This window comes from Mustela nigripes, unplaced genomic scaffold (assembly GCF_022355385.1).
Source record: "Mustela nigripes isolate SB6536 unplaced genomic scaffold, MUSNIG.SB6536 HiC_scaffold_20, whole genome shotgun sequence".
Taxonomy (NCBI): Eukaryota; Metazoa; Chordata; class Mammalia; order Carnivora; family Mustelidae; genus Mustela; species Mustela nigripes.
The window spans coordinates 5,239,877-5,252,096 of NW_026739436.1; the positions used below are offsets into that span (position 1 = coordinate 5,239,877).

Consider the following 12,220-nt stretch of genomic DNA (forward strand, 5'->3'; position numbering starts at 1 on the left):
GGGCTCTAAGGATAGATGCCTGGAAACCCTACTTCTCGTTCTCATTGGCTCCTAGGCACAAGGCAGGTTTAATCTGCTGACTCTGGGCTGAACTCCCCAGGGGGCTGAGTTGAAATGGACTCTCATGATGATGGGTCATGATGTAGGTGTCTGTCCATGGAGACCTTGGAATGTGGTGATGGCTCTGGGACCCAGCAGAATTCTCCTACCCAGAGGGTCTGACAAAACTCCAAATCACAAGATTCCCATGTGGAGTCGGGTGTTGTTCAATTTTGTGCTTCAGGTAACCTCTATATGCTGATATTTGAAACCAGGCCTCTGAGGAGAGATGCCTGGAAACCTAACCTAGGGTTCATATTAGGGCCTTGAGGCATGTCCAGTTCAATCTTTTGTTTTGGGGGACATCTGTCTGTGTTTCTGAGTGGAGGTTATTTCTTAGGTTGCGTCAGAATGTGCCTTTTTGTCCAGGGTGTGCTACGCTATTGGGATGGCCTTGGGGGCTTTGTAGGTCTCCTTTTCTGTAGGGTTGTGGCCAATGGAATGGGCACATTTTCCATTGAGAGCACAGGCACAGTCCTGCGCCATGGCTCCAGAGGCCCCAGCCTGGAGGGTGTGTGTGCCAGGGCTGTGGAGATAGAGTCTGAAAACACAAACCTGACTTAGGTTTGGGGCCAGGGGTATGGCAGGCCTGATCTACAGACCATGAAGGAAGCTCCTTGGGATACGAAATAAGGGTGAGTGTGAGGTGGTAGCTCTGGCTTTGGTCTCTGGATTTTGTATCTAGGATGGCCGTGAAATGGAGCGGTGGCCTCATGGGCCATGGTTTAGTCTCCCTCTCTTGGGATTTTGCCTAGTTCCCAAGCATCTGGGGCCATTTTGTGAGAAGGGTAGAGTCTTGTTTTCTTTCTCAGGGGTCCCTCCAAGAGAGACATTCCAGAGCAGAGCTGTGGGTACAGGTGATGTTAAAACCCAGTCTTTGTATAGAATTGGGGGCTAGGGGTGTGGAAAGCCTGATATTAGGGTCTTGTTCCAGCCCCTGCGAGGCCTTACTTGAACACAGGGCTCACGCTGAGGGTCCCAATGTGTGTTTATGCCCAGGGATGCCCTCAAGCATGGGCGTGGCCTCATGGGCATGTAGGATCATCCTACTCTGAGCATTTGACCCTTATACCTGTCAGTGTCCCACCAGCAAGTTTTTTTTTTCCCATGGGGAAGGAGGAGTTCTGAGATATGCATCTGGTTCTCCTTGGTGCAAGATTTTGAGATAACATCTAGGGATAGATTCCTGAAAACCCAGGTTGGGAAGAGATGACAGCCTCAGGCCAAGGCGGTTCCGATCTGCTGGATATGCAGCCAGCTGTCTGGTGTCTTAGGGGAGGTCTGGGCTTAAGCTGCGTCAAACAGAACATTAGTGCTCAGGGATGCCTATGAAATTCTGGTGGGGTTGAGTGCTTCGTAAGGTTCATCCTCATTTGGGATTTCTGGTCAGACCCTAAGGGCACATTTTTCTGGTGCAGAGGCAGAGTGCTGTCTGCGAGTCCCACTGGATGGCTCTGACAGAATTCCTTCTCCAGAATTCCCAGTCTGGAGGGCTTCTGTTCCAGGATTCTGGTGATGGAAGTCTGACCTAAGCTGGGTTTATGGTTAGGTCTAGGGCATGGATCACCGATCTGCAGATGCTGAGGCAATGTCCTGGATTTGAAGTTAGGTCAAATGTTAGGGATTCACTCAGACTACCATTTGGGTCCCGTAGGGCCTTCCTATGTGTTCTTGGCCTCCTGGGACCATGGGGTATTCTCTCGCTCTGGGGATTTAGCAAAGCTTAAAATATATATTTTTTTCATTTTGCGGGGAGTTGGAGTACTGTAAATGGCTCTAGAGTCCTCCATATGGATGGATTCTATAGCAGGCCCCTTGGTATGTATACCTGAAACTCAACCTGGGGTTTGTGGTAGGGCCTGTGTGCATGAAAAGTCTGAATTATTCCCACTGGCTCCAGGTACTAATTGTATGACAGGCTCTCGTTGAGGATAGAATGTATATTATTGTCCAAGACAGGCTGCTGTCAATGGGATAGCTTTGGGGATTCATGCAGCTGACTTGTATTAGTATAGGGGTTGCATGCTACTCAATAAGGCACATTTTCCTTCTGGAGGGCAGGCACAATCCAGTGGTGTGGCTCATCTTTCCCTATATGAAGGGATTGTAGAGCAGGACTTTGAGGATGGAAGTCTGAAAACCTCAGCTAGGCCTAGGTTGAGGGCCTAGGGCATGGCACGCCCAATCTATAGATGCTGAGGCAAGCTCCATGAGATCTGAGGTTAAGACAAGTGTTAGGATGTCACACAGGCTCAGTTTGTGTCCATGAGTCCTGCCGAACTCATAAGTGGCCTCATGGTGGCATGGAGTTTCCTCCCACTCTGGATTTCGCTGTTCCAAATAGCTTGGTTTATTCTGGCTGTTGGTGGTGTCTTGTTTTATGGCTCAGGGTTCCCCCATATCGAGGGAATAGAGAGCATAGATCCGGGTATTGATAGGTGAATACCCAAATAAGGGTTAAGTTTAGGTCCTATTGGGACCACAGGCCTTATTCCCTGGCTCTGGGCCATGGTACCCTTGGGGCTATGTTCAAAATGGGGCTCAGGATAAGGGTCACAATGGGTGACCCTGATTGTTGTATACATGGCAGCATGTAAATGTGGACGTGGCCTCAGGGACAAAGCACATTTCTTCCATCTTAGGATTTTGCATAGCTCCGGAAAGCAAGGTTTCCCTGTGGGGGTCAGGAGATTTCTTTTATGGCTCAGGGGCCCCCTATGTAGAGGGATTCCAAAGAAGGGCTCTGTATATGGATGTCTGAAAACCCAGACTAGGGCTAGGAATTCAGCCTAGGGACATAGAAGGTCCGATCAGCTGTCTCTTGGGTCAAGCTGCTTTGATGGCTGATCAGTGGTCAGGGCTCAGATTGTGGCCTCCTGTGCATTAGGATCCAGGGTTGTATTCAAAAAAATGGGTGGTATTCAAAAGAGCGGTGGTATCTGGGCACTGCATATTTGCCCTAATCTAGGGGTTTGTGCAGCTCCATAGGACAGTTTAATCTGGAGTTCAGGGATCATACAGTGGTTTGGCTCTTGAGTCCCCAGTCTGGAGAACTTGTTCCAAGTCCAAGAATCTGGGGACCAATATCTGAAAATCCAAGCTAGCTGTATGTGTATGGTCTAGGCTATGGATATCTGATCTACAGATGCTGAGGCAAGGTCACCAGATTCTGAATTGAAGGAGGGTGTCAGGCATTCACTCACACTAGAATTGGTGTCCTAGGGCCTCCAAAGTTGTGGGTGTCCTGCTGGGGCATCGAGGCTTCCCCTGCTCAGGGGGCTTTGCACAGTTCCAAATACTATGGTTTCAATCTGGAGGACAGAGAGAGGCCTGTTGATGGCTCTAGAGTCCTCCAAATGGACGGATTCCAGAACTGCACTCTGGTTATGGATTCCTGAAAAATCAACCTAGGGTTCAGCTTAGGGCATGGGGCATGGGATGTCCAATCTGCTGACTCTCGCGCCAGCTACTTGGGTGGCTGACTAGAGGTCGGTGTTCAGCATGAGGGACAGAATGTGTATTAGTGTCGAGGGTCGGCTTATGCAACTGTGGGTGGCTTACGGGTATCGTTCAGCTTTCTCCTAACCTGGGGTTTGCATGCAGCTCCATAGGGCACGTTTTTCATCTGGAGGGTAGGCAGAGTCTTGTGGTGTGGCTCCAGGGTTCCCTAGCTGGAGGAATTGTAGACCACAACTGTGAGAATGGAAATTTGAAAAGCCAATCTAGGAGTATGGTCATAGGACATAGGGCATGACAGGACGAATCTGCAGTCACTGAGGCAAACTCTCCAGGATCTGAGATTAAGGCAAGTGTGAAGAGGTCACTCAGGTTGGAGTTTTTGTCCATGAGATCTGTCGAAAATAGGAATGGCATCATGGGAACATGGAGTTTTCTTCTACTCTTGGAATTTTGCATAGTTAAAAAATAGCTTGGTCTATTCTGGGGAATAGGTACTGTCCTGCTTTATGGCTCAGGGTTCCCCCATATGGAGGTATTCGAGAGCAGGGCTCTGGGTATGGATGCCTGAAAACCCAAGCTACTTTTAGGATTAGGCCCTAGTGGCATCATAGGCCTTAGGTTCTGGCTCTGGGCCGAGCTACCCATGGGGTTGTGTTGAAAATGGGGCTCAAGGTAGGCAGCTAGCATTAATGGGTGTGTCCTCAAGGGCAATGCAGATTTTGCCCAACTCTAGGGGATGTACATATCTCCAGAAAGCTTCTGAGGGACAGGAGGAGTTCACTTATATGACTCAGGCGTCCCCCATGTGGAGGGATTTGAGAGAAGGGGACTGGGGATCGCTGCCTGGAAACCCAACCTATTGTTATGATTCCTGCCTAGGGGAATGGCCACTCTGATGTGCTGACTCTGGCGCCAGCTATGTGGGTGGCTGTCTGGAAGTTGGGGCTCAAGTGAGGGATAGAATGTGTTTTAGTGTCCAGGGCCAAGTTCCGTAAATGACGGTGGCTTTGTGGGTTCGTTCAGCTTTTTCCAAATCAGTGGGTTGCATGCAGCTCCATAGGGCATGTTTTCCTTCTGGAGTCACATACCTCTAGGCTCTAATCTGAACCCTAGCATAGGTTTTCAGGCATTGTTCCCCAGAGGCCCAATTTCCAATATCAGCATATGGTGCATTCCTGAGGCACACAACAGAACACACACTGTCTCCATAACTTTGCTATTTGTAGCTATGTAAAACCTTTAGGGGAATAGAATCCTGCATGGCTCCTGAGCCACCACCACATTCCAAGTTCTCCCTGGACACAAACTGGCATTGTGGTGCATCAGCATGAGACTCCATTTCAACACATTCCCTTGGATGGATCACCCCAAAGCCTGTAGATCGAAACGGCCTTGTTCCTAGGGGCAAAAGGGAACATGAGGTAGGGGTTCCAAGAATCCATATGTAGAGCCCTCCTCTTTAATCTTTCCATATGGGGGAGTCATGAGTCATCAAACAAGCCTAGCCCTGTCCTAAAGATGGAAACATTGCTCTTTTGAGCAACTCACAATACCCAGAGTGGGAAAACTTCCATGGCCTCATTAGGCCACACCTCCATGTAGCAACCAACATGAAAACAAACTCCAGCTTGGGCGAATATCTGACACTTGCCCATACTTCAGATGCTGAAGATCTCTATTCAGCCTTGGCATGTTAGCCTCCCATGGCCTAGTACCTAAACCTAACCCAAGCTTTTGTTTTCAGACTTTTGTACCCACACTCCTGGCCCACAAGCCCTCCGAATAGGGAATTCTGGAGCCACAATCCAGAACTCTGCCTCCTCACCAGAAGGAAAATGTGCTCTATGGGGCTTCCCCAAAATGTCAAATGAGGGTCAACCTGCATGGCCCTCGAAGGCACCACAATTTCATAAACTGTCCTGTGCTCTAAGGCTCTGTCTAACACAGCGTGATCCCAGACCTCTCATCAAACACCCAGACAGCTGGCTGCAACCAGCAATCAGACATGCTGTGGAAATAGATTATCACCTCTACCCAACCTGTGTTTTCAGGCATCTGTCCCCAGAAATTATCTGAAATCACTGCATGCACAAAACAGAACACCTTCCACATGGCAGGAAACATTGTTGTTGGATAGGGTGTCAAATACTCAGTGTAGGAGAAACGTGCATTGCCCAAGAAGTCACACCCACTCTTGAGGCCTGCCTTAGACACAAACCTGCATTGTGCCCCTCAGCCTGAGCCCCATTTTCAAATAAGGCCCCTCGGTAGCTAAACCATGAGCCTGCATATTGTGCTGTGCATGCCCCTAGGTAAAATCCTAACCTAAGGTGGGGTTTTGCAGGCTCATGTACTCAGAGCCCTGCTTTGGAATCCCTCATTGTGGGGGACTGTTGAGCCATAAACATGACTACTCCCTTACCCCATAATGACACCAAACTTTTGTGAGCTGGGCAAAATACCAAAGAGGGAGAATCTTCCACAGCTTATAAGGCCACACCTACAATCCACAGCCATTCTAGACAGAAAATACAGCAACAAAAGCCTGCAGTACCGCCTCACAATTACCCTGATTTAATGAGAAGCTCCCCTCAGGGACTGTACATCGGGCTTGCCATACCCTCGACCCTAATCCTAACCCAAGTTTGTGCTTTCAGGATTCTGTCCCAAGAACCCTGGCCCACACATCATCCAGGCTGGGGCCTTTGGAGCTAAACTGCAGGATTGTCCATCCCTACAGTATAAAACTATGCCATTTACAACTGCCAAACCTTCCACATTAGGAGAAAACTGCAAGGTTCTCAAGGCCACCCCAATTTTGTAGGCTGCCCTGGGTATACATAAATGCATAGTCTGACACACCCTCTGCACCTACCTCCACTAAGACACCCACGTAGATGTCCCCAGAGACAGGTAATATAATCTGACATGCCCCTAGGTCCTCATATGAACCTGAGCATAGGTTTTCAGGCATCTGTCCCCAGAGGTCTGGTCTCGAATCCAACATACAAGGAATCTCTGAGGGACACAACAGAATACTTTCTGTTCCCAAAAGGGAACCTTGCTATTTGGAGCTGTGTAAAGCCCTCAGGGTGGGAGAATCCTGCATATCCCTTAAGCCACCACAAAATTCCAAGTTCTCCCTGGACACAAACCCACATTGTGACCCATCATCATGATAATCCATTTCAACTCAGCACACTGGGTAGCACTCCACAGTGTCAGCAGATCAAAACTGCCTTGTTCCCAGGTGACAATAGGAATGCCAGGTGGGGTTTCCAGGTATCCATACATAGAACCCTGTTCTCGAATGTTTCTGTATGGGGGTCCCTTGAGACATCAAACAGGACTACCTATGTCCCACAGAAGGAAACCTTGCCGTTTGGAGCAGCTCACAATGCTCAGAGTGGGAAAACATCCATGACCTCATGAGGCCCCACCTCCATTTTAAGGCCATCATGGACACAAAGTCCAGCTTTAGTGAATGTCTGACACTTGCCCTGACTTCAGGTGATGGAGATCTTGATTCAGCCCCTGCAGATTGGGCTTGTTTTGTCCTAGGCCCTAAACCTAAGCAGAACTTGTGTTTTCAGACTTCCATCCTTATGCTCCTGGCACACAAGCCCTCCAGATTGGGAATTCTGGAGCCACCATGCAGCACTCTGCCTGCCCAATAGAAGGAAAAAGTGCCCTAGGGGCTGCCCAAAAACTCCAATGAAAATCAACCAGCATGGCAGATGATGGCACCCCAATTACATAGGCCGCCCTGTGCAATATTTCTCTGTCTGGAAAAGCCTGAGACCAGACCTTCCATTAGCCACCCAGACAGCTGGCAGATAGGACTACATCCAGCAGATAGGACACGCCATGGATGTAGTAATCATCTCTACCAAACTGGGTTATAGGCATCTGCCCCCAGATCTTATATAAAATTCCTGCATATGGGGGACCTAATGCAAAAAATAAAACTCCTTATTCCCCATGGCAGGAAACCTTGCTGTTGAGATGGGTTTCAAACCCTCAGTATTAGAAATGGGATGTCCCATGAGGCCAAGCCCACCCTTGGGGAGCAACTTGGGCAGAAACAGGTATTGTGACCCACAGCCTGCATCTGTTTTCAAATAAGCCCATTCATTGATCACTGAACCAGGCACCTGCATGTCAGGCCTGCCATCCCCCAGGCTCAAATCCTAACCCACAATGGGGTTTTCCAGGCGCCCGACCCAAAGTCCATCTCTGGAACCCCTGTTTTGGGAGGACCCCTGACAAAGATAAAAAGACTCTTCCCTTCCCTGAGAATGACGCCATACTATTCAGAGCTTGGCAGATTACCCAGAGAAGGAGATACTCCCATGGCCATTTGGGACAACCCTGCCCACCAAAAGGACAAAGTGCCCTATGTGGCTGCCCAAAAGCCTCAAATTAGGATAAACCTGCACAGCCCTTTACACACCCCAATTTTATAGGCCATCCTGTGCACTAATGCTGTCTGACACAGCCTGAGACTAGATAAACTGTCAGCCACCCAGGGAGCTAGCTATATATCCAGCCATGGCCATGGGCCAACATCTCTACCCAACCTTGGTTTTCTGGCATCTGTCCCCAGACCTTATCTCAAATTCCTGCATATGCACAAACCTGATGCACAAAATAGAACTCTTCCTTCTGCATCCCTTGTTGTTTGGAAGGGTGTCAAAACCTCAGAGTTGGAGAAACTTGCAGGGCCTATGATGCCACGCCCACTCTTCAGGGCCACACTGGGCACAGACATGCATTTTGACCCTCAGCCTTAGCACTTTTCAAATAAGGCCCCTCGGTAGATGGACTAGGAGCATGCATATCAAGCTTGCCATGACCTTAGCACAAATCCTCACCCAAGATGGTGTTTTTCAGATGCCCATACCCAGAACCCTAATCTGGAATTCCTCTTTTTGGCAGACCCTGAGACAGAAAACATGACTCCTCCTTTCCCCCAGTATCAGACCAAACTCTTGGGACCTTGGCAAATTCCCCAGAGCAGGAGAATCTTTCCTGGCCCCAGGAGACCCCCATACATTCTGCCACCGACTTAAACTCACAATTCATAGACAAAAGCCTGAGCTACTGCTTCACAGAAACCCTAATTTCAGATCCCGAGGAGCTCCTCTCAGGGTGTGCAGATCAGGCATGCCAAAAGCTTGGCCTTAAGTCTAACCCGAGTTTGTGTTTTTAGATTTCCGTCCCCAGAGCTCTGTCCCACACACCTTCTAGGATCCAGCCTCCAGAGCCACACCACAAGACTGTGTCTGCCTTCCTGATGGAAACTCTGCCCTTTAAAGTTGCTACAACCTCCAGATTAGGAGAAACCTGCAAGGCCTCGGAGGCCACTCCAATTTAATAGGCCACCCTGGATAATGTGTACACCCTGAGAAATGACCTCCAGTCAGACACCCAGGTAGATGGCCCCAGAGACAGAATATAGAACCTGACATCCCCCTATGCCATAGTCTAAACAACAGCTGAGATTTACAAGCATTCGTCCCCAGACCTTATATTAAATCCCTGCATATGGGGGAACCTGATGCACAAAACAGAACTTCTCCTTCCCCATGACTAGAAACCTTACTGTTGGGATGGGTGTCAAACCCTCCAAATTGGTGAAACCTACAGGGTCCATGAGGCCACATCCACAATTGAGGGCCACCTTGGGCACAAACATGCATTGTAACCCTCAGCCTGAGCCCCATTTTCAAATAAGACCCCTCAGTTCCTAGACCAACAGCCTGCAAATTGGGTTTTCCATGCCCATAAGCCCAAATATGAACCTAAGAAAGGGTTTTCCAGGTGCCTGTTCATAGAGACTAGATCTGGAACACCTCTTTTTGGGTGACCCCTGGGACAGAAACAGGACTCCTCTTTTCACCCACAATGACACGAAACTATTGGGAGCCACGCAAAATCCCCAGAGAGGGAGACCCTTCCATGTGTAAGAGTCTTCCATTTGTAAGAGTCCACCCTTACATTCCATGACCATTCTAGACACAAAATCCAGAGGCAAAAGCCTGAGCTACCTCCTCCCAATCACCCTAATTTCAGATCCCGAGGAGCTCACCTCAGGGTCTGCAGATCAGGAATGCCATACTTTCATCCCTAACCCTAATCCATCTTGTCTTTTCAGACTTCTGTCCCCAAAACCTTAAACTCACACACCCTCAAGGCTGGAGCATGTGGAGCCACACTGTAGGACTGTGCCTGCACTCCCTAAGGAAACTGCCTTTAATGTGCCCAAACCATCCAGATTAGGAGAAACCTGCAAGGCCCCCAAGACACCCATTTTCTAGGCCTCCCTGGATAAAAATAAGCAGTCATACACACCATGTGCATGGACCTACAGTTAGACACCCAGGTAGATGGCCCCAGAGACAGAAGATTGAACCTGACATTTCCCTAGGCTCTAATCTGAACATTAGCTCTGGTTTTCAGGCATCTGTACTCAAGCCCTGATCTCAAATACCAACAAAAGCGGGGGGATCCCTGAGACCCAAAGCAGAAAACCTCCTGTCCCAGGAGGAAACCTTTCTATTTAGAGCTGTGTCTAAGTTACAAGGCAATAGAATCCTGCCTGGCTCCTGAGCCCGCACCACATTCCAAAGTCTCCCTGGATACAAAACCAGATTGTGACCTATCAGTGTGAGACTCCATTTCCACTCAGCCCACTATGTAGCTCGCACCAGAGCCAGCAGATCAAACTTCCCATGTCCATAGGATCCAATGGGAACCCTAGGTGGGATTTCCAGGCATTCATACGTAGAGTCCTGCTCTTGAATCTTCCATATTGGGGGACTATGAGCCACAAGCAGATGCCTCCTGTCCTGCATAAGAAAACCTTGATGTTTGGAGCTGCACACAAACCCCAGATTGGGAAAAGCTTCATGGCATCATGACACCACTGTTGCATTAGGTAGCCATAAAGGTCACACACTTGAGCCTGAGTGAACATCTGACCCTTGCCCTTATTTCAGATGACAGGATTCTCGCCTCACTCTATGTATTTTGGGCCTACCATGCCCTATGCCCTAAAAATTACCTGAGCTTTTGTTTTCAGACTTCAGTCCTCACACTAACTACAAAAATAATACTTAAAGGAGTACAATGCATGTTATAATCATTCCTACATGGAATGTAAACATGACTGGTAACATGAAAAAATCAGTGTTGTATTTCAACTATAAGAACACTAATGACCAACATTCATAAGACCCACCAACTAATTAAAATTATCAACAACTCATTTATCAAACATCTCAGCATGATGAAATTTTGGATCCCGTTTTGGAATTTGCCTAATCATTCAAATCCTTACAAGTTTATTCTTAGCTATACACTACACATCAGACACAACCACAGCCTTCTCATCAGTTACACACATCTGTCTAGATGCCAGTTATGACTGAAACATCCGATATACACATGCCAACGGAGCCCCCATATTCTTCATCTGCCTATTCCTACATGTAAGATGAGGTTTATACTATGGATCTTATATATTCGCGAAACATGAAACATCAGAATTATCCTACTATTTCAGTTATAGCAACAGCATCCATAGGTTACGTTTTACCATGAGGACAAATGTTCTTTTGAGGTGCAACCATAATTACCAGCTTACTATCAGCCATCCCATACATTGGAAGCAACTCGTAGAGTGAATCTGAGGAGTTTTTCCAGTAAACAAAGCCACCTTAACACGATTCTTTGACTTCCACTTTATCCTACCATTTATCATCTTGGCACTAAATCAATCCATCTACTATTTCTTCATGAAGCAGGATTCATCAATCCTTCTTGAATCCCATCTTATCTGAACAAAATTCCATTTCATCCATACTGCACAATTAAAGACATCCTAGGTGACCTATTCCTAATCATAGTACTCATAATACTAGTAATATTCTCACCCGATCTACTAGGGGACCCTGACAACTACATCCCTGCCAACCCAATAATACACCATCCCATATCATACCCGAATGATATTTCCTATTCACATATGCAATCCTACAATCGCTTCCTAACAATCTAGGAAGAGTACTAGCCCTAGTCTTCTCCATTCTAGCCCTAGCCATTATTCTAGTATTACATACTTCAAAACAATGAGGTATGATATTCCACCCACTAAGCCAGTACCTATTTTGATTACTAGTAGCTGATCTCCTTGCCTTAACATTAATTGGTGGTCAACCAATAGAACACCCCTTCCTCACCACTGGTCAATTAGCCTCAATCCTTTACTTCACAGTCCTCCTAATTCTAATAACAAGTATCAGTATTATTGAGAATAACTTATTAAGATGAAGGGTCTTCATAATGTATTAATTATTTTGGTCTTGTAAACCAAAAATGGGGAACTCCATATCCCTAAGACTCAAGGAAGTAGTAATAGCCCCACCATTAGCACCCAAAGCTGACATTCTAACTAAAATATTCCCTGATTCCCTCATCCCATTATTTCAATTCACATATTTAAAAACATTTACTGTGATTCCCCAGGATGTATTTTCCCCACCCCTATGTATATTGTGCAATAATGGTTTGCCCCATGCATATATGCATGTATGCTATGTTTGATTTTACATACGTGCATCTCACCTAGACCACGAGCTTGATCACCAGACTTTAAGAA

General features: G+C 47.4%; 1 pseudogene; it reads left to right on the forward strand.

Moving 5' to 3' along the window:
- Window positions 1-10,777: 10,777 nt before the first annotated feature.
- LOC132008042 (cytochrome b-like) lies at window positions 10,778-11,892 on the forward strand (annotated as a pseudogene).
- Window positions 11,893-12,220: the final 328 nt, after the last annotated feature.